At 43.5% G+C, this 19929-nt stretch overlaps 1 protein-coding gene across 10 annotated transcripts in view; it reads right to left on the bottom strand.

Moving 5' to 3' along the window:
* CDON (cell adhesion associated, oncogene regulated) overlaps nucleotides 1-13067 on the bottom strand; it is an 88822-nt gene extending 75755 nt beyond the window's left edge. For 2 of the 10 annotated variants that reach the window (XR_014779591.1, XM_084783797.1), the window contains exon 1: nucleotides 12411-12692. The gene's annotated coding sequence lies outside the window, so the exon portion shown is untranslated. Of the gene's footprint in view, nucleotides 1-7567; nucleotides 7588-9109; nucleotides 9280-10586; nucleotides 10613-11407; nucleotides 11496-12410; nucleotides 12693-13047 lie in introns of those variants that run through there. The other 8 variants (XM_084783789.1, XM_084783796.1, XM_084783795.1 and 5 more) reach the window with 7 other exon arrangements.
* Between the last annotated feature and the right edge of the window lie 6862 nt (nucleotides 13068-19929).

Genomic DNA, 19929 nt, shown 5'->3' with positions numbered 1-19929 from the left:
GTATGTGTGTGCGCGCGTATGCGTGCATGTGTGTGTGTGTGTGTGTTTGTGTGTGTATACACATACATAGCTAGCTAAGAAAACAAGAACCTAACCAAATGTTACCGTTTCTGCTTATGGGCTAACTATGTCTTTATCTTTTCCCTAGTAATCTACTATATTGGGAATCTCAAACTAAGAAATAATACACAGAGAGGGCCCTTTAAACTATTTTTATGATCATTTCCAAGGAGGACACATTTGTCTGGCCATCCACAAAGTTCACATTTAGGAAGCCTACTTTGGGAGTTAACTAAAATATTCCCATTAATGTTAGTAATGTGCACATAGTCAAATCCCTGAGCTAAAATTCATTTGATGCCACAAAGGCCTGATAGCAAACCTCCACAAGCTGCATTGTATAATTTAAAACCCCACTGTGGCCGCTGTCATAGCAACAAATGTGAAATTATTCTAAGACCTAACCACTGTGACAATAGTTCTTTTTAAAAAACATCCTCAAACACAAAAGAAATAACAAATCATGACAATTGTGTTTGCTAGCTTAATAGGAGACCATGGCTAACAACCAGTGTTACAATGATTCGAAATTAACTTCAGCTAGCTAGGAGATTAAGAAAAAATAATTTAGCTCAAATACATGATGAAATTTATATGAAAGACCTATAGACAATGACAGTCCAAACAAGACTAATACAATTTATTTTAAGGGCAAAACCTAACTAAAATACAAAATAAATTATGGTAACTGGGACTTGGAATCAGGACTGGAGAGAGAACGGGTCTGTTTATTTTTATTATAACCTCAAATGGGGACTTGTGCTGTCTTTTTAAAGTGCTATTTCAATAACTGTACATAAAACTACACCAATTTAAAAACTGGAGCTAATCCAATCAGAATGTAGCTTGAAAAATATGTTAAAGAGATGTACATACAGAGAGCTGAGTTAGGAAAACACTTACCCTACCCTCTCTGCACCACCCCTGCAGAAATGTGCGCTTCCCAGCGGAGAACAAGGTGCGCTTCCCTCTGCCTGAGCATCCAGGCTTAAGGGAAGACGAGAACAACTCCTTTAAAATGGAATCCTCGAGCCCCAGTAACCCTACCACCCAGGAGAAGGCGGGAGAACGGCTGCCAGGCAAAGGCTAGCCTGGCCGTAGAGCAGAGCCTGTCCCAAAACTAACTAGTTCAGCCATTAGAGGTTCTTGTATGCAGCCTAAAGACCTGAGTCCAATCCTAGATTGCACAAGGAAGGAAATAATGGACTCCCCAAAATTAGGAGATAATAGACTCCCAAGAATTGCCCTCTGCCTCCATGCATGCCAGACATGGTTTCTGTATACCTGCAGAGAGAGTGAGGGGGGTGGGGTGGGGACACACACACACAAATAAATAAATAAATAAATACTGTGATAAAAAACTAATAGAGTGGCAATGACCCAGTAGGATGTACCTATGCGGTGAGTCATGGGTCCAGCACGGCAGTAAGTCTACAGAGGGGTTCCACATGAGTTGTTAAATCTATTAAGGAGTTCTTTCTTGAGATTTTCTAGTCCCGAGGTCAACTGGAACCAATGTTCAGATTAGGACACAAACAACCAAAGATCATGCCCACCACTGCACTCAGCCCTCACCTTCTCCTCATCCTGTCACACGCTCAACAAGTGTTTCCAAGTCGTGAGCTATGTACATAATGTTGAGCCAGGAGGGGGAACCCCTTTTTATGACTGATGGTTCCTCAAGGTTACTCTCCTGCCCTCCAAGTCTCCACCATGACAGGAATATGGGTACCGTGGCATGGGTGAGTGATAAGTACTTGTGTTCAAGCAAAAGCTGCTCAGCCCACAGTTTTTACTACCCGGACTCACCGTGTTGTTGTTTTGTTATGTGCACTCCCTGAGGCCAAACATCAGGAAAAGCAGCCAAAAGAAATGGGCAAGGGGAAATGTCTTCCCCAGATCATGATGCTTTTTCTCTTTATTGGACTAAAAAGGAGCTGCCAAGTTCTGATGTCACTAGAGTAATCTTGTGGCCTGATAAAAGTAGTGTTTTATCCACTAAACATTTGTTTCCTTTGCCAATTTTACCTCCGGCCAGGCAGCGTGTACATTACTCACTGGACAGATACCAAATTATTATAAAACAGAGAATACTAATTACTGCTGCTCTGATACCACAAAAGCCCAGTAACTGTCAGAAATTTCTCTGGCAAATAGACAGAAGCCAGGATGTATTTTTTCTTTTGCTAGTTATACACCCAAGGGAACTCCTGTAATAATACCCAGTTAAAACACAAGCAAAACATGACCTCAGCTCCCAGGCACTAATGATGTTACACAGAGCAAAATACTTTAAATACACAAAACTGTTAAACTGCTCAAAACAACTGACACACATCAGAGCGCCACAAGTTATTCTCTTAACATTTACCTGTATTTTATTATTTTCTGAAACGTTCTTCAATGTTCATGATCGGGAGCTGGGTGACCTTTCCTTGAACTTGACATTGAAAAAAAATTCATGATCTCACGTGATTTTTATGAAACTGTCTGTTGAGATCACTCAAGGATGTAGAGGAAAGAACCTAGTGTCCCACAATCCCTTGTGCTCCACCAAACTCAACACTGTGCTCCTCACCTCCGAGACAAAACGCCTCAGAAAAGAATGAGGGAAGATTCACTTTGATGCCTGACTTCAGAGGTTTCAGCCCATGGTAGCCAGCTCCACCTCCACAGGCCTGACGTGAGACAGAACAGAGCAGTGGATGCCTGTGGCACAGGAGGATGCTGGCCTCAACGCAGCCAGGAGGCAGCTGAGAGAGAAAAGTAGAGGCCCAAAGCCACATTCTCAAAGGCATGACCCAGTGACCTACATTCCTCCAGCGAGGCCCTGCCTCCTCTCAACCCACTCTGTAGGAACTCATTAATGAATTGACCCACTGATAAAAGTTGGCTTCCTCACGATTCAATCCAACCTTCAACACATGAGTTTAGGGTGGAGGGCACACTTTATCTCCCAACCGTAGCACGAGGAAGCGTGTTAGAACGGGAAAACCTTGACCTGCACCTGTCTTAGCAACAATCCTCTCAAGAAGTCAAATGTGCATCAGGGTTCTCCAGGCATATTAGGGTTAAATAACGGGTAGGGTTGAGGATGGGTAGTGGTGGGGAGAATCCATGCCGTCCTTATGGCACGAGTTTGGCAGAGATGGGGCACGATTATGACATGACAAAAATGTTAAGAAAGTCATGCTCCCAGCCTCAAAGACACCTCAAGCTGAGAAGGTAGCTCAGTTGGCAGGCTGCTTGCCTAGCGCACACACTGCCCTAAGTTCTATTCCTGGAACCCCATAGGTCAGGCTTAAGAGCACATGCCTGGAGTTCTACCACTTGAGGGTAGGTAGAGGGAGGAAAATCAGAAACTGGTGAGTTTGAAGCCAGCCTAGGACACAAGAGACCCTGGCTCAAACATAGGAGGAGGAGGAGGAGGAAGAGGAGGAGGAGGAGGAGGAAAAGGAGAGACTGACGCATGATGCAGTCACAGAATGCAAACCTGGGGACAGCTGAAGCAGCCGAAGACTGACCCTGCACACCCCCAAAAGAGGTCTGAGCACTGGGACACAGCTCAGTGGTAGAACATTCACCTGGCAGAGGAGGGGGGTATGGTTCAATTCCTAGTACAACAAATAGAAATTTTAAGAGCTGAAGAGATGGGTCACCAGGAAAGTGAACTCACTGCTCTTGCAGAGCTCTTGGCAGGCAGCTCACAACCACCTGTAACCCCAGCTCCAGGAGACCTGATGGTTCCTTCTGTCTGCTTGCACTCACATCTGTATACCCAGTCATAATCGAAATAAGACACAGGATTAAAATAAAGGGAAAACTTTTCAACATGTCAGAGACTTTAAGGGGAACAGCACATGATCATCTTTAAAGTTGAGAAACATCCTTACTCGGGGGTCAAGGATGGGCAGTCTGGGAGACAGGAGCATGGAGGTGAGTTAGTAGCTGCTTAGGAAAGAATTATAAAGTTTATTTCTTTGGAGGTTTTATTTTAGGGGGTGTCTCCTCACATTTCTTATACCCCCTTCCTAGTTTTTTAAATGGAGGCTGAAAAGATAAAGTAACCACCATAGAGAAAAGACAACGAGCAAGGCTTGCTGCCAGGGACAGAAGAGGGAGGGTGGCCATGTGCACACATGAGTATGGGACTGCCAGGGACAGAAGAGGGAGGGTGGCCATGTGCACACATGAGTATGGGACTGCCAGGGACAGAAGAGGGAAGGTGGCCATGTGCACACATGAGTATGGGACTGCCAGGGACAGAAGAGGGAGGGTGGCCATGTGCACACATAAGTATGGAACAGTACATTCTTGGGCTGGAGTTGGCCCAGCGGGTCAAACAGCTGGCAGCTAAAGCCTGGAGAGAAAATTTCCATCCCAGAATTCATCACTGCACACCACACACACACACACACACACACACACACACACACACACTAATGATAATAATAAATTAAATTAAAAGTGGTAAGAACTAAATATACTTTTACTTTTCTGGTTTTTAACAGAAAAAATTTATCTTGATGGTTCAGGACTACACAATATCAGCAACTATTCTAAACACCATTTATTAATACAAAACACCATTTTTTAGAAGACATTATGCACACAGCTAAGAGTAACTGTATACGATCCCACACTAATCCCAGATAGTTTTATTGCAGTTGCATCGCTAGGGCTGGCTTTTTCCCCCCTGAGTTTTTCTCTCTCTTGAAATTGAATTTAGATGATAGTAAGACAAGAAGAATATTTGATACTCTTTACACCTAATTTGTAGACTATTAACTAAGAAATGAATAATAACTAGACTGACAGAAATACAGAAATATTATATTTACCAAGTACCATCATTTCTGATACTGGTAAGTACAAAAATTAGAAAAAAATTTTTAAATCCCCATTTTTGTTTGGTGTGACTTTTTTGTTTGTTTGGTTCTGGTTTTGGTTTTTCAAGACAGGGTTTCTCTGTGAAGCCTTGGCTGTACTGGTCTGGCTTTGTAGACAAGGCTGACCTCGAACTCACAGAGATCCGCCTGTCTCTGCCTCCCTGAGTGCTGGGATTAAAGGTGTGTGCCACCACTAGCCAGCTTTTTGTTTGGTTTTTAAAGACAGTGTTTCATTGTGCAGCCTAGGCTGACTTACAGGGTACACTGCCATATTTGGCTCCCTATTCTCCCTTACAATAAAATTAAAAAAGAAAAAAAAAATACAGAAAGGATAATTGACATAATAGTGACTAATAAATTAGGAATCATACTTAAAAGTTAAAGAGCAGGCCAAGTAGACATAGTCTCCAATTTCAAGCCAGGGTTAGTTTGGGGGAAAATGTATTGATTTGAAAACAAGGTACATTTTCCTCCTCTGGAATTATGCTATGACAGGTATGTGGCCTAACTACACCATGAAAATCTATTTAATGGAACCTTGGCACACACACAAATCCCTCAGGGGTCACTGGTCCAGTCTCACAGATGAGAATCTTTACACATCATCCTTGGCAAATACTATTAGAACAATCCAGAAAGATCCACAGCCTTTCGAACTGCACGACCGTGCATGAGGTGGCTCTATTTGCTGGACAGCTCTTTTCTTTGGAACATAATCTGCACCTACAAGAGCAAAAGGTACAGGCTGGAGAGATGGCTGAGAGCCATAGTACGAGCACGTGTCGCTCTTGCAGAGGACCTGGGTTTGTCGCCAACACCCACATGGTAGTTCACAGCCAACAGTAACTCCGATGCAGAAGACCTGAAGACCTCTTCTGAGGGGACATAAATACATACATGCAAGCAAAGTGCTCATAACCCTAAAATATAATTTTTTAAAAATGAGGGCCGGTGGTGGCGCACGCCTTTAATCCCAGCACTTGGGAGGCAGAAGCAGGCGGATTGCTATGAGTTCAAGGCCAGCCTGGTCTACAAAGTGAGTCCAGGACAGCCAATGCTACACAGGGAAACCCTGTCTCAAAAAGAAGAAGAAGAAGAAGAAGAAGAAGAAGAAGAAGAAGAAGAAGAAGAAGAAGAAGAAGAAGAAGAAGAGGAGTCACACATAGCCACTACAGCTTTTCCCAGAATCTAAAGACATCTCATCCTGTCATCACAGGCTCCTTGGGAGAAAGAGGGATCCATTTCTACCCATGGCTATCTATGAAAAATGATTTGTGTCAAGGAGCTATGAATAGAAAGATTTAATAAACGTACAAATGCTGAAAGAGACAACGTCTCCTGAGGGGGAAAAATGGCTAATGTCCAAGCAAAACATCCAGAAAACCCTCAGTCAACATTTCTTATAACATAGGACAAGCTATTCATCTCAACTACAGTCCCCTACAGATTTTAAGAAAGAAAAATTTCCTATCCATTGCTATCACTTCGGGGTTTTTTGTTCGTTTGTTTGTTTTACTGCTTGTGAGATAAATTTCATTCCTCATATTAAGGAATTTCAAAGAGAATAAACAGAGTCTCCGTGTACAGTGACTATTCAGACAGTGGGCAAAAACCCCTTTCCACAACAAAACTATGTGGCCTTGTTCCTCAAAGTCTCCTTAGACTGTAACAGTTTAGCTCTACTCCCCTCAAATTTTTTTAAAGATTTCTTTCTTTCTTAATATGTGTATATAGTTCTCTACCTGCAGGCCACAAGAGGGCACCAGATCACATTACAGATGGTTGTGAGCCACCATATGATTGCTGGGAATTGAACTCAGGACTTCTGGAAGAGTAGTCAGTGCTCTTAACCTCTGAGCCATCTCTCCAGTCCCTACTCCCCTCAATTTTTGATAGTTTTTTTTTTCATCAAAAAACAGTATGTGCACACAAAAACGCATGTATGTGTGCGTCAACATTCAGCAATTACACCTGCAACTCCATGAGCAGGACACTATAGTTGAGCTGGTGGTTATGTCTGCCAATTCTAAGCATTGATTGGGGCGCTCAGTCTGGAACGTGTGGACGATAAGCTATCTCATACATTCCCTTCTTTCTACCTTGAAGCCCCTTCCTAAAAAACAAATAAACAGAAAATCAATATATTATCAGAGGTCTTGGTATACGGAATTGGAAACAAAGGTAACCAAGTGACCTCCAACTCAGTTTTACATTTTTAAAAAATGTCATGGTTATTTTTTTCTAAATAGCCACTGGGTCTGGTTCTCTAATAACATGTAAAGAATTTTTTTCCTGCCAATGACCATATACCCCACATGCCAATAAAATAAACTTCAAAACACACAAAAGACTCTGTAACAACTCTAAAATCATGAGTAAATGCTGCACACAATAGCATGGGTAAACTGCCCAGGCATAAGGAGTTGTGCAGGAATGCAGCCACTGTTTGACTCCATTTCAGCTAGTTCAAGAATAGGCGCAATTGTTCTATGGCAAAACTGACCAGCACAGATACTGCCTGCATGGGGAAAGTTAAGGCTGAGGAGGAGCACCAGGGAGCCTGCCCAGGCAAAGGGAACGTAACTGGATTTCTGTTGATTGCACAGGTAAATGCTCACCTGACCATTCACTTGGCTGCTCACTGTGTACAGACAGGAGTGTACTTCTGTGCACACCGTTGCCTAGATGGGAAAAGACTCCACACATTGTTTCCAAATGCTTTCTAAGTTTCAAATGGAAATTTAAGAAAATTTTAACAGATCAAGTTGTAGCAATTACATGGGACACATTGTTACGAACTTCCAAGACTTCCTCCTTATTTAGAACTTAAAAGGAACCACTTTGCCCTAAAGTAACACACTAACAGGCACAGGCAGAGTCAATAAAAATAACAGCAGCTAACATTTATAGAAGCTTTACTATCTCCCAAATGTTTTACTTTCATTAACTCATTGAATCCCATAGTGGGAAGATATCCTACCCATTTAATCACCATTTTACAGATAAAGGATCCAAGGCTAGGTCAAGATCATTGCGCAAGTTCACATAAACAACAAGAGGGGTAGCTGAAAAGCCAGTTCTGTGTCAACCCCTTAATGCACATTCTATTACAGTAACATAAAAATAAAATCAACCACACAACTCCAAGCAAGGAAACATGAGCAGAATACTAGAAGGCACATCCTTTGCATTCAAGAATTGAAGCTCCTATTCCACACTCCAACTCACATACAGCGGGACAAAGTGTTCTATAGTGTTCTATAAAGGGTTTTGTTTGTTTGTTTGTTTTTTAATTATCTCTGGCCATCAAAACATTATACGGCAACTAAACCGTGAAGTCAAACGGGCACTGACGTCACAGCTGAATCTACTTTTTTGAAGGCATGTCCAAGGGGAAGGAGGAAAACAAGTAAACACAGTCTCAAAGGGGGCCCCTTATATTCTACACGTGCTGTACTGGGAGACCCCCGGTACAGGACTCCATGGGAGTGGGGGCAGAAAAGAACTGCACTATCTACATGATTTTAGTTAGCAATAAATTATATCACAGCAGCCATCGAGCACGCCCCCCCCCTTGCGTTCTACATGAGCTGAAAACTGTTCAGAATGTGACTCACATTCCCAGAAGATGAAAATCAATTAAGGATACCACCCACAAACCCCAACCCATCCGCTGTGAGAAGAGCACAAGAAGTGAACTGGGTTAGTGCTCTTGGAAAAAAAAAAAGTTGTTTCCAAAATACACCGAGGGTAGAGGAAGAGGGGGCAGAAGGAATAGGCCAATGCTCCTCCACAAATCTGCTCCACAGATTGTACAGAATGTTTTTGGAAATTATATTTTCATTTACTTGGGGCTGCTGGCAAGTCGGAAGAGCAATGGCTCAACATACTAGAAAGCCAACAGAATTCTTTAAAATGTTAACAGGAAGAAGAGACGAAATGAATTTAAATTCTATAATAAGAAGAAACATAACAAGAGCACATGGAAATAAAGCTATAAACTAAAATATGCCTATTCAGACAAGCATTTCATTTCTGTCCAGGCAATTGACTTGCCATAAAAGCCTGCCTTTGCTCTCAATTCACCACCTCTTACAGGCAAGAGCACACGGTGATACAATTTCACATATTTATCCAAAGATCATTCAAAGAAAACTTACCAAGGGTGCAAACGTGTACCCGCTTGTGTGCAGAGGGAGAGCAGAGCAGCGCCTCTCTGTACTTATACTAAGGTTAGATCAGTGCTAAAAGCACACCACCACAGCCCTGCCTGTAATAAAGTCCCCACTAGCAGGCTGCCTTTGGGTTGGGCTTTTCTCTTACAAGATAAGCTGTTAAGTCATGCCTTGATTTTAGATCTGCTAACATATGGAGCCTTCTAATGCAGCCTGCTCTCCGCCCCCTCCACCCCCCCTCCCCACGGCTACTCAGCTCCACTCCCTCTCCACACATACACATACACACATACAAAAAAGGCACTGCAGGGCAGAAATTCCTCAGGTGCTCGCTAATGGAATTCCCAGGGTCTAGGAGCCGCTTCGGGGATCAAGAGATCTCACAGCCCCTGCTGGGGTAAGGAGCAGCGAGTCTGTTCCATTTAATCAAATACAGAATGAATTTTCAGCTCTATTCACTAGCTTGTCTCCAGGGCTCTCAAAAGGCACCAGGCAGCTAGAATCACACACATGTGGCTCTTTTAGGCAAGTATAATTAGTTTGATTTTAAAAAGCCACATTAATAATATCACCTCAGGACCATTATTCAGGGGACAGATGACAATGATACTGTATGTTTTAAGTCTGACAATGGAGGGAAAGTGCACAAACAATGACAGAAAACTTGAAGGATTTTTTTTAAGGGGGAAAAAAAACCCACAGCTTTTCATTTCAAGTAACTCAGTATTTAAAAAGCGGTATTAAATATTTTCTTGTGTAGTATCCCTTAATTTTAACAGTAAACAAATACAGCCCTCCCTCCTGTGCATAGTGGGTGCATGCCACCTACCAACAAAAATGTATCATGTGGAGTCTTTGGATACAATATAAAACTGTAAATAATAACAATGTAACATTTTCTAATTCAATCTAGATGAGTAAAAAAAAAAAACCCTCTGGAAAAAAGCACCAGTCATAAATAAACAAATAAAATAGCCCATTGTTAAACAAACAAACAAACAAACAAAAACCAACTTTCAAAGCAGTACAGTTAGCAACCAGACTCCAAATTCCTATTTTAATTAGTTTGTATTAAGCATTAAGACTATTAAGCGGAAGAAAGCCTATCTCGTAGGCAACTGTACTATTCTGGCTATACCTCTACACAGTAGAACGCTGATCACAAGATGTTAACGAATAACACACATTACAACAACAAGTTTTCCAATTCATTATCTTTCATAGTTCTGATTTCACAAAGATAGTGTTCCATCCCTGAAATCACTTCCCCAGTATTTTACTTAGAAGCGTTCCTCAAACTTTAGTCCACAGGTTCACAAAAGAACATCTCCAGAGAAGAAAAATCCTACTGCAATAGAAAAAAAAAAATACAAAAGGGAAGAAGCTGTCTAGAGAGCCTGAGAGTACACACACAAAGTGGGGAAACAAGAGGAAAGCATAAGAACCAGTTATTAAATTTTACCTGACCCTCGTAGAACACCGCCCTATGTATGACACAAGTGCCTATTCCTGGGCACTCCTCTATATATGCCTCGATGATGGGGGAGGGTCCTATCTTAAAGTGAAGTGAACGCCTTCCACAAAAAGTCAAGCCACCTGCAAAACCCACGAGAAGTAAGAGAGACACAGGAAGCAACCTACACATGTTAGATCAGTGGACGTCAAGTCCTCAGGTTCTTTGTACTTCCCCCCTTGAAAGTCAGTGCTGTTTAAGTACTTTGCACCGGAGAGGTTGATGGAAACCACAGCAGTCAATCAAAGCATCCCAAGTGAGTGACTACACAAACAATAAAACAGCACCTCTGGAAACTGATTTTGCTAGGTGATTAAACTACTCAAAGAAAAGCCTTCCCAAATACTGGATCCGAGTTTTTGCAAGAAAGTGAAACAATATACATTTGTGTGTTTTATAGGTATATAAACGTTTCTCCTTTGCAAACTGCCAAACACACACCCAAGGCACGTCTTTACAAAATGAAACAGGTTTTCTCCACCCGTCTCATCTAACTTAAAGTATGTGGCAGCTTACTTCAACATGTGCGTAACAGAGACTACAGTTTTCAGTGCCTGAGTTTCTAAGAATTCTTTCGAGTTTAACACTAATTTAAAACTTCCAGAAACGTTCTGAAGATATTCTTCCCTCTTATCCTAAAAGTTAAACTAACTATATCCCACATTTTCATCTAAAAATAGACTGGTAAGTTAGAGTTGGTTTTTTTTAAAGTAACAGAATGTCTAAATTATATTGAAATTAAGGCACCTCTTCTCCAGCCCCCTACTCACTTCTGGCGACAGTCCTTGAGCTATGCCAAATGTCCATTGGGAATCCGAGGGCTATGGTATCAGTGAAGCATGGAGTCTGAATTAACTCACTTAGCCTCTTTCATCATTCCTGGCATTGGCCTGAGACAAAATCTCACGTTACCTTTTAGCCCAACCTCCTGTTTCCCAAGGTGTCTGATTTAGGACACAAAGGCTGGCTTTCTGTTAATGAGGTTTCCCTAAATTCGACGGCCCAACTGGGGAACAGCCTGCCTTTAAAACACCTGCCACCCTCTGTGGTCCCCTTGAGGAAAGGCAGGCATTCGTGGAGAGTTCCTTTCTCGAGGGCCTTCCACCTGATTTGGTGGGGTTAGGGAGCACAATAAATCGAGGAGCAGGGGAGTCTATCTATCCCCCTCGGTGATTTATTACTGAAATTCCTAAAAGTGGAGAGAAAGCAACAAAGGTCTGAAGCTGCAGGCTGAAATAAATAGCGATGTATTTAAAGTATTTAGTAAATGATAATGCGAGCCACAGAAAGCTTTACAGAAGAGAAGGAAAAATACACTCCCTGGGGCTGGGAAGTCACTGAGTCTGTGAAGGCGGAGAAAGATACATTGTGCAGGAAATTTCTCTTGCTTCTCCCTACACATAAATCACTGTCTCTCCCCGGCACTCTGCGAGGGTTGAGAGGGACGACAGAGTAGGCTCCCTAGGGAAAAGCGCCGGCGCCCCCTGCTCCCCGCTACGCTGCATCCCACCTGCCCCGACAGATCTCCGAAGAAGATCTCAGCGTGTCACTGACACCTCACCCCGCCTCCTCCTGCGAGGTGGTGCTGTTAGCCCAAAGACCCGGCGGTGCGCCGGCTGCCGCGCATCCCTCAGCTGCCCAACCACCCCAGACCCCAGGGCTCTGCGGGCAAGCGGGTCCCGGTTTCCCCAGGACCTCCCGCTCCCGAGCGGCGCGGCCCTAAGCTCACGACCCCGGGCCACCCTCGGGGACCCTGCCTCGGGACCTCCGCACCTCTCCGCAGCGCTGGCTAAGCCCCCAGACCTCCTGAGCTGCAGCCGGCTCCAAGAGCCACCCCCAGGTCATCCCCCTGAGCGCTGGCGGCGGCGGCGGCGGCGGCTGCGATCCGAACGGGCCCCTCCATGCACCGGGCAGAGCGGCCGGAGGGCGCGGCGCCTCTCACGCGGGGCGGGGGCGCTGGGGCGGCGCGAGGTCCCGGTCTCGTACCGAGCCGCGCGAGCCGGGCACCCGAGCTCCGGGAAGGGAGCTGGGGGGCGGAGTCCCGGGGCGCGCCCCCGCGGCCGCGCTCCTCCCCGCGGAGCGCGCGGACGCCCGGCACCAGAGCCGAGGGAGGAGGGCACCGGCGGAGACGGAGGCGGGCCCGCCGAGGCCAGGGCTCCCCAGCCCGCGCCCCGCCGCGGGGTGCGCGCGCAGCCTGCCAGATCAGCGGCGGGCAGGGCTGTACCACTGCGCCAAGGGGAGGGGGAGCGCTCCCCGCGCTGGCGTCCGCGCGCCACCTGTCCGCCTGCTCGGCATCGACGCCCCCGCGGGCTAGTGCGGCGGCAGCCTACGGGCTACACACCTGGTGAGGACGAGCTGCCACGGCGAGACACGGAGGCGCCCGTCAAATCTGCACTTACTCTCCCCTTACCTTCGCCCGACCCGGAGAGGCGGCATTCCTGGCCGGTGCACCCCGCTGCACGTTCCCCGGTTCCCGCCCATGCCCCGCCCCGCCTGCCTACCTTTGAGAAGCTACCCAGTCAATATAGCTCTTCCCTGGTGACACTGCGGTTGCAATTCCAGCTCCCACCCTAGTCCCTTTGCCTTTTCACAACTCACAAGGTTTAGTTCCTTAGGGAGCTTCCTTTGACTCCCCAGCTCACCCACTCTACCATCTCTGGGGTAGGTGACAAAATTCTGAGAGATCAGCCATCAGGAAAAGCTTAGTGTCGCCTGATGCAAGCATTTTGCCTTTTGGCCCTGAATTCTTCCCAACTCATCCGCTGGACCTTTCCCCAAGTTATTTGAGCTTAATGAACATTAGTTGTTCAAAGAGAAAAGAGGGAAACAATTCCTATTCTTGGACGTTGGTATGAAAAGGGTGATTGCTGATATTCTGTGAGAAGTACCTGCCACTCATTGCACATCCTGGGATTGTAACTTTTTAAAATATATTTTATTTATTCATATTACATCTCAATTGTTATCCCATCCCTTGTATCCTCCCATTCCTCCCGGGATTGTAACTTTTAACAATAATTATTAATAATTTTTTTAACCTCATGGCCACTACTATTAGATTAAGTTCTAAGGGAGCTTTCGCAATAATGATACTGGGTGGTCACAGCTACTCTGTACTGAGCTTCAAAAAGGATTCACCCTTACCTTTTTGCTTTAGTTGGGGTGCAGGGTCTTTCTGAAAGAAAATCAGTATAAGAAAGGAAAAAACAAATAGCTTTAAATATATCTTCCTTCTTTGTTCAGTATTTTTAAGTTACTCAGGAAAGGTATAGAAAAATATATTTATTCAGCAAAGACACCTTCCTATAGACTTAACTGAAATAAAGGTTGTGCACACAGAGTAGAGGTCTGGTGGCATTCTAAAGAATCCTCTGCATCCCCTAGACGCTAACCCTACCACAAACACTTCCAGCTTCTTCGGGGACTCAGTTGGCTTTGGGCACCTCCTACCTCTAAATCTAACAGTGCTGTTCAAATATATCTCTGCCCATTGTGACTCACAGTCAAACTTGAGAGGCAGCCACGAGTTCATCAGCCAGATTCCTCCTCCACTGCCTATTTGTCAACTGAACAAGTCGTCTCAGAGGCAAAATGGTTTTTCATTAATGAGCCACTTGTTCATTTTTCAACATGTATGCTAACGTTATTAAGTGCTTACTCCATGCCACCAATCCATACAGGAGTACATAGAAAAATATTGCATGTCTCAAGCTTCGGAGAACTCAAAATCTCATAAGCAGATAAGGGCACTGGGGCGTCTTCTATGCAATGAGCTATGGCATATAAGGGCATTGTAGCCAGCTCCGTGTAGAGTTTGGAAGTGTGGCTCTTTTAAAAATAAAAATAAAAAGTAATCCCCAAAGAAGTGTCTCTTGGGCCTATCCTTTAAAGGGGAGAAGGAATTAGCCAGTTAAGAGTGATAAAAGATGATCTGGACAGGGATCACGGTGTTAAAGGGGAGAAGGCAAAAACAAAACAAAACAAAATGAAAACAGAAAACCAAATACAGCACGAAGAAAGTTCAAGCTCTCTCTTATCCTAAAGCTTACGGAGCCAGGAAAGACTTGGCAAAGGCCATGCAGAAAGAAGCACAAGCTTCCGGGAATACAGGACTGACTTCCAGGCATTAAGGAATCAATGCAGGGTTTGGAGTGGAGAGAGAGAGAGATGACCAGATTGTATTCAGAGCAACCATCTAACCTCGATACAAGAGTAGGTCTGAGGGACTCTGGAAGCTTCCTGCTGTGGTAGGAGTGTACCCCAAGGGTTTGTGTGTTGTGATTCAATAACACCCTTGGTGAGGTATAAGGCTGGAAATGTATTACAGCTAGTATTTGCAGGTGAGGGTTTTACACGGTGGTGAGGATTGGATACTATCCTAGTAACTCTAACAGCAGGGAGAGACCAGCAAGAAAGAGACACATACTTTACATACCTTCCTATCTGACTACACGATCCCTTGTGCCACCTCAGGACCTGATGAAACCCTGAGACCTCACCCTCCAGAACCATGAGCCAAAAGACCCCAGGCTGTGGTTCCTTGTTAATAAAAACAGCTATGGACCACGGTAAGAATGTTTTTGAGATCAGCTCAATTGAATTGTTTTATTACATTTTCATTGACTATTAAAAAAATGTTGCAAATCCAAACTGAACTAGGATTGAAATAATAAGGGAATCGGAGTGGGAACACATTCCAAGAGCAAGATAAAATTTTTACTTGGACCACTGGGAACTGAGAACCCAAGGACGACAATGCTCGGCTAGCTTCGGTGGATGGCAGTCACACTCCCTAACCGAGGAATACCTAGGAAGAGAGCAACAGCTGCAAAAGGACAGGTTTTTGGCTGGAAATTGTACTCGCCCAGCATGCACAAGTCCCTGGGTTCAATCCCAAGCATCATCATAAACAGGCACACAAAAGGTCACAAATGCTATGAAAACAACAACGGGTTCAATATTTAACCTTTTGCATTTGGGGTAACCTATTAGTTACTGCCCTTGTTGTGACAAAATACTTGACAGAATACTTGAGAAAAGAAGAATTTATTTTGGCTCAAGGTATAAAATGATTTTAGTTTGCTATAGGGGGGCAGGGGGGCCAAAGTGAAAGGCATAGCAGAGCAGCACTGTTAGCAAATCCAGAGGCCGCAGGCTTGAGTCCGAACCAGAGGTAGACATACCCTCCATCCACCTCTGACAGCTAGGCCAGTGTCCCAGTGGATTCCCCAACCTCCGAAAAATAGTGCTGCCACCCAGGGATCAAGGGTTCAAACATAAGACCCTGTGGAACACATTTAACATTCGAATCGTAGCACTGGGGATCCCCCAAGCACAAGTTTCTACTGGGTGGCTAAATCCAAGCTGCAGATACAAGTGAAGTGATAAGTATGTGTTAGGCAGCTTTCCGTTATTATATTGTATACCTTAATTAATCAACTTTAAAAAGGAAGAAAGTTTATTTGGTTCCCAGGATGGTTTGAATGGGAAGGGCCCCACAGGCTCATGTGTTTGAATTCTTGGTCCTCAGTTGGTGGAACTGCTTGGGAAAGGTTAGAAGGCGTGGTCTTGTTGGAAGAGGTACTTCACTGGGCTTGGAGGATTCAAAAAGTGTGCTTCTTGCTGCCACCTGTTGTGGATCAAGATGTGAGCTCTCTCTTGTTCATGCTGCCATCATGGTCTCTAAAACTGCTGAAATTATAAGCATTTTATTTATTTAAGTTGCCTTGACCATGATGTTTTGTCACAATAGAAAAGTAACAACAACAGGAGGTTACAGCCAATGATTGACTGTCATCATGGTTTTGGACTTGTGCCAAGGTAGAATACTTCATAGGCCAAGAAGCATAATTGGAAAGTGAAGACACTGGAGTTCCAGAGGTCTCTTTAAAGGTTTGCTCCAGTGACCAAAAACCTGCCAAGGGGAGCGCTCTCTCCCTCTCTCTGTCTCTCTCTGTCTGTCTGTCTGTCTGTCTGTCTCTCTCTCTCTCTCTCTCTCTCTCTCTCTGTCTCTTTTCCTATCTCTTTCTTAAGATGCTACTATCATTCTTTGAGGGACATTCTATAGCCAGTCTACAGCAAGGATAAAATAGCATTTACCTCACAAAAGTTTAAGAGACCACTCAGGAGTAATATAGAGTTCTAGAAAGTTCTAGCTGGTGATAGATCATTAAGCCTCCAGTAAGTAAAATCCCCTAATGAACTTAAAGTAAAGGTTGTTTGATGCACTCAAGCTGTGGGAATAATGCTTGAGGAAGGTGTCAAAAGCTCAGAATATTCATTACAATAAGAGTTGGAACATGAAATCTGAAAACCAATCACAAAATTAACTACTGATACTGAAGTCATGGGGACTGTGAATTTATAGTGACGGTCCGTATGACTGTGTGAATTTTCTCCATCAAAGTTTAACTATTCGGGCAGAGAAAACAAAGCAGTCCAAATTTAGAGTTTAGCTGGGGGTGGGGGTTAGGAAGAGAACATTGAAGAGGAATGTCAAGAAAATAATTAAATCATCAATCATAGAATCCAAACTGTGAGCTGGAAAAGGTTAAGGAAGAATGTAAGACAGGAAGAAAATGGCAGATTAAAGAGAAAGATATTTCTTTCACATTAAAAAGCAGTTATTACAGCATTGGGGGTGAGGGGGAACGAAACAAAAGGTCTTTGTTATGATCGGAGTTTACATTTCAAAAGCAGAGGGTTGCCAAGTATTAAAGTACATTAATGATATAGTTAGGGGACACTGGGCTCCAGAGACAGGAGAATGCGAAGAAGACCAAGAAGAACCCAAACGATGTAGTCTGGGAGAAGAGCCATGGTGCTGAGCAAATAGGTGGGAAGAGTTTTAGATGATAAGATTGTGAGTCCAGAGAATTCTAGACTGATACCAAGTAAACGTTAAAACTGATTCCCCAAAGATGACGTCAAAGAGTGACTACAGTCAAATTCTAATTATACCTCATTCATTTGTTTTCGAGGGCGTTAGTTTGAGTTTTGTTGTTTGTCTGTTTGTTTTCTCTTTTGTTTTGAAACAGGGTCTCACTCTGTGCTCTAGGCAGCCTTGACCTTATGACCCTCCGTTGTCAAGCACTGTGAGTGAGCATTACCCAGCTCAGTAGTGACGCTCGCTCCCTCATTTGACTTTGGTAAAGCCTTTGCTAAAGAGTCTTGCGTTCTCAGAGTCTTGATTTCATTGTTTGCCAAGCAGGGACAGTGATAATACTAAGAGTTAATCGGAACTGAGACAAAGGACAAAAAGCACTTAATATAGCAGTTGGCTAATAAAGGCTAAACATACTAGCAACCGCTTCAAAAGCGAGATAGAATCATTATGCTGCTTATATACTTCTTAGTAGGTGGCAAGTGTTAGCTTGAATATTAATTCCATAAAAGATTGAAGATCCTTTAACTAGATCGCACAGCTAGTTAGTGTCAGAGCTGGCATGCAGACCTAGGGCATCCGAGCCTGGAGGCTGGCCTCCTACCATACATTAATGTCTCACAACGGTAACAATGTTTCTGAGATCAGCTCAAACAAATTGTTTTATTAAAATTTTCATTGACTGTTAAAAAATGTTGCAAATCCAAACTGCACTGAAATTTCATCTCATCCCAGTTAAGACAACAAATGAAAGTAAATGCCGGCAAGGAGGTGGAGTCGGGGTGGGGAAAGAACCCATACACACTGCTGGTAGAAATTCAGCTGATAGGGACGTACATGGGGAGGTTCCTCAGAAGAGTTAGAACCACCACACAGTCCAGCCATACACTAGCAATCTACCCACACAGCTGACAAAACAGCACTCTCGTGAGTGAAGCACTATTCACGATAGCTATATACCAAATGTATGCATAAACAAGACCCCCTTACACACACACACACACACACACACACACACACACACACACAGAGGCGGGGGGCGGGGTTATTCAGCCATAAGAAGAAACAACACTGTCTCTCTTCCTCCAGGCATAGGTTTCAGGAAACTGGATTGAAATGGACGTCACTGTATTAAACAAAACAAACTAACCTCAGAAACAAAGACATCGCAGATTTTCCTCTTCTATGCATCGTCAAATCCATCATCAAGAGAAGTTGGGGAAAGAACTCAAGACATGAACCCAGAGGCAGGAACAGAAGCAGAGACCATGGCAGAATGTTGCTTACTGCTTGCTCCCCACGGCTTGCTCTGTGCTCCTGCCTGCAGGTGATTCCACTCACAGTGGGCTGGGCCTTCCACATCAATCATCAATCAGGAAAATGCCTCACAGACTTGCCTACAGGTAACTGATGGACACAGTTCTTCAGCTGATCAAGTGAAATGTATTGTAAAGATGCAAGAATGCCTTCATAGATGTAAATCAATTATGAAGCATTATAATGGCAAAGTAAAGGACAAAACCCACATGAGCATTTTAATAGACGCAGAAAAAGAACATTTGACAAATCCAACACTCACCTGTGAACTTAATAATAAGTATAGGAAGACCGCCAAAACAATATATATGACAAATTCACAGCTAACACAATCAGTGATAACAGACTGAACTTTTTCTTCTACGATCAGGAACAAGACAATAATGCCTAGTATTACCATGTCTATTTAATATAGTATGAGATGTCTCAACTAAGGACAGGGCATGGCATATAGGAAAGGAAGACGGGAAATTATCCGTTTGCTAGTGACACATCACTCAACAGCAAGTGATGTTAGGGACTCTGGCTATCCACATGCAGAAGAATGAAAACTGGACTCTTATCTCATACCATAAATAGCAATATATATATGTATATATGTGTATATGTATGTATTCCAAATATATGTATATATTCCAAAGACCTGTTGGAACTTATAGACAAATTAAGTAAAGTTCAAGTTTAAAAATTAATATTAAAAGATTAATAGTGTACTAGTCAGGTGTCTCTGGGGATAAAAGCAGTTGCTGTACAAGGCTAATGACCAGAGTTCAAGTCCCAGATCTCTCTGTTGAAGGAGGGAACTGAGAACTGACTCTTGAAAGTTTTCTTCTAACCTCCACATCCATACTGTGGTACACACATAACCACACTCATACAAAACACACACACACACACACACACACACACACACATAACAATAACAATAACAAAAGTATTAATAATAAATTAAAGTAATGAAATAAAGATGGGTAGCATTTCTACTTACCTACAATGAATTCTCAGAAAAATAAATCAAGAAAATATCATTCATAATAACATAAAAAAGAAAATATAGTAAATCTAATCACAAACGTGAAAGGTCTGTCAGGG

This window comes from Acomys minous (assembly GCF_964271855.1).
Source record: "Acomys minous genome assembly, chromosome: 5".
In the NCBI taxonomy this organism is placed as follows: domain Eukaryota; kingdom Metazoa; phylum Chordata; class Mammalia; order Rodentia; family Muridae; genus Acomys; species Acomys minous.
This window is presented reverse-complemented; position numbering and strand designations above follow the sequence as displayed.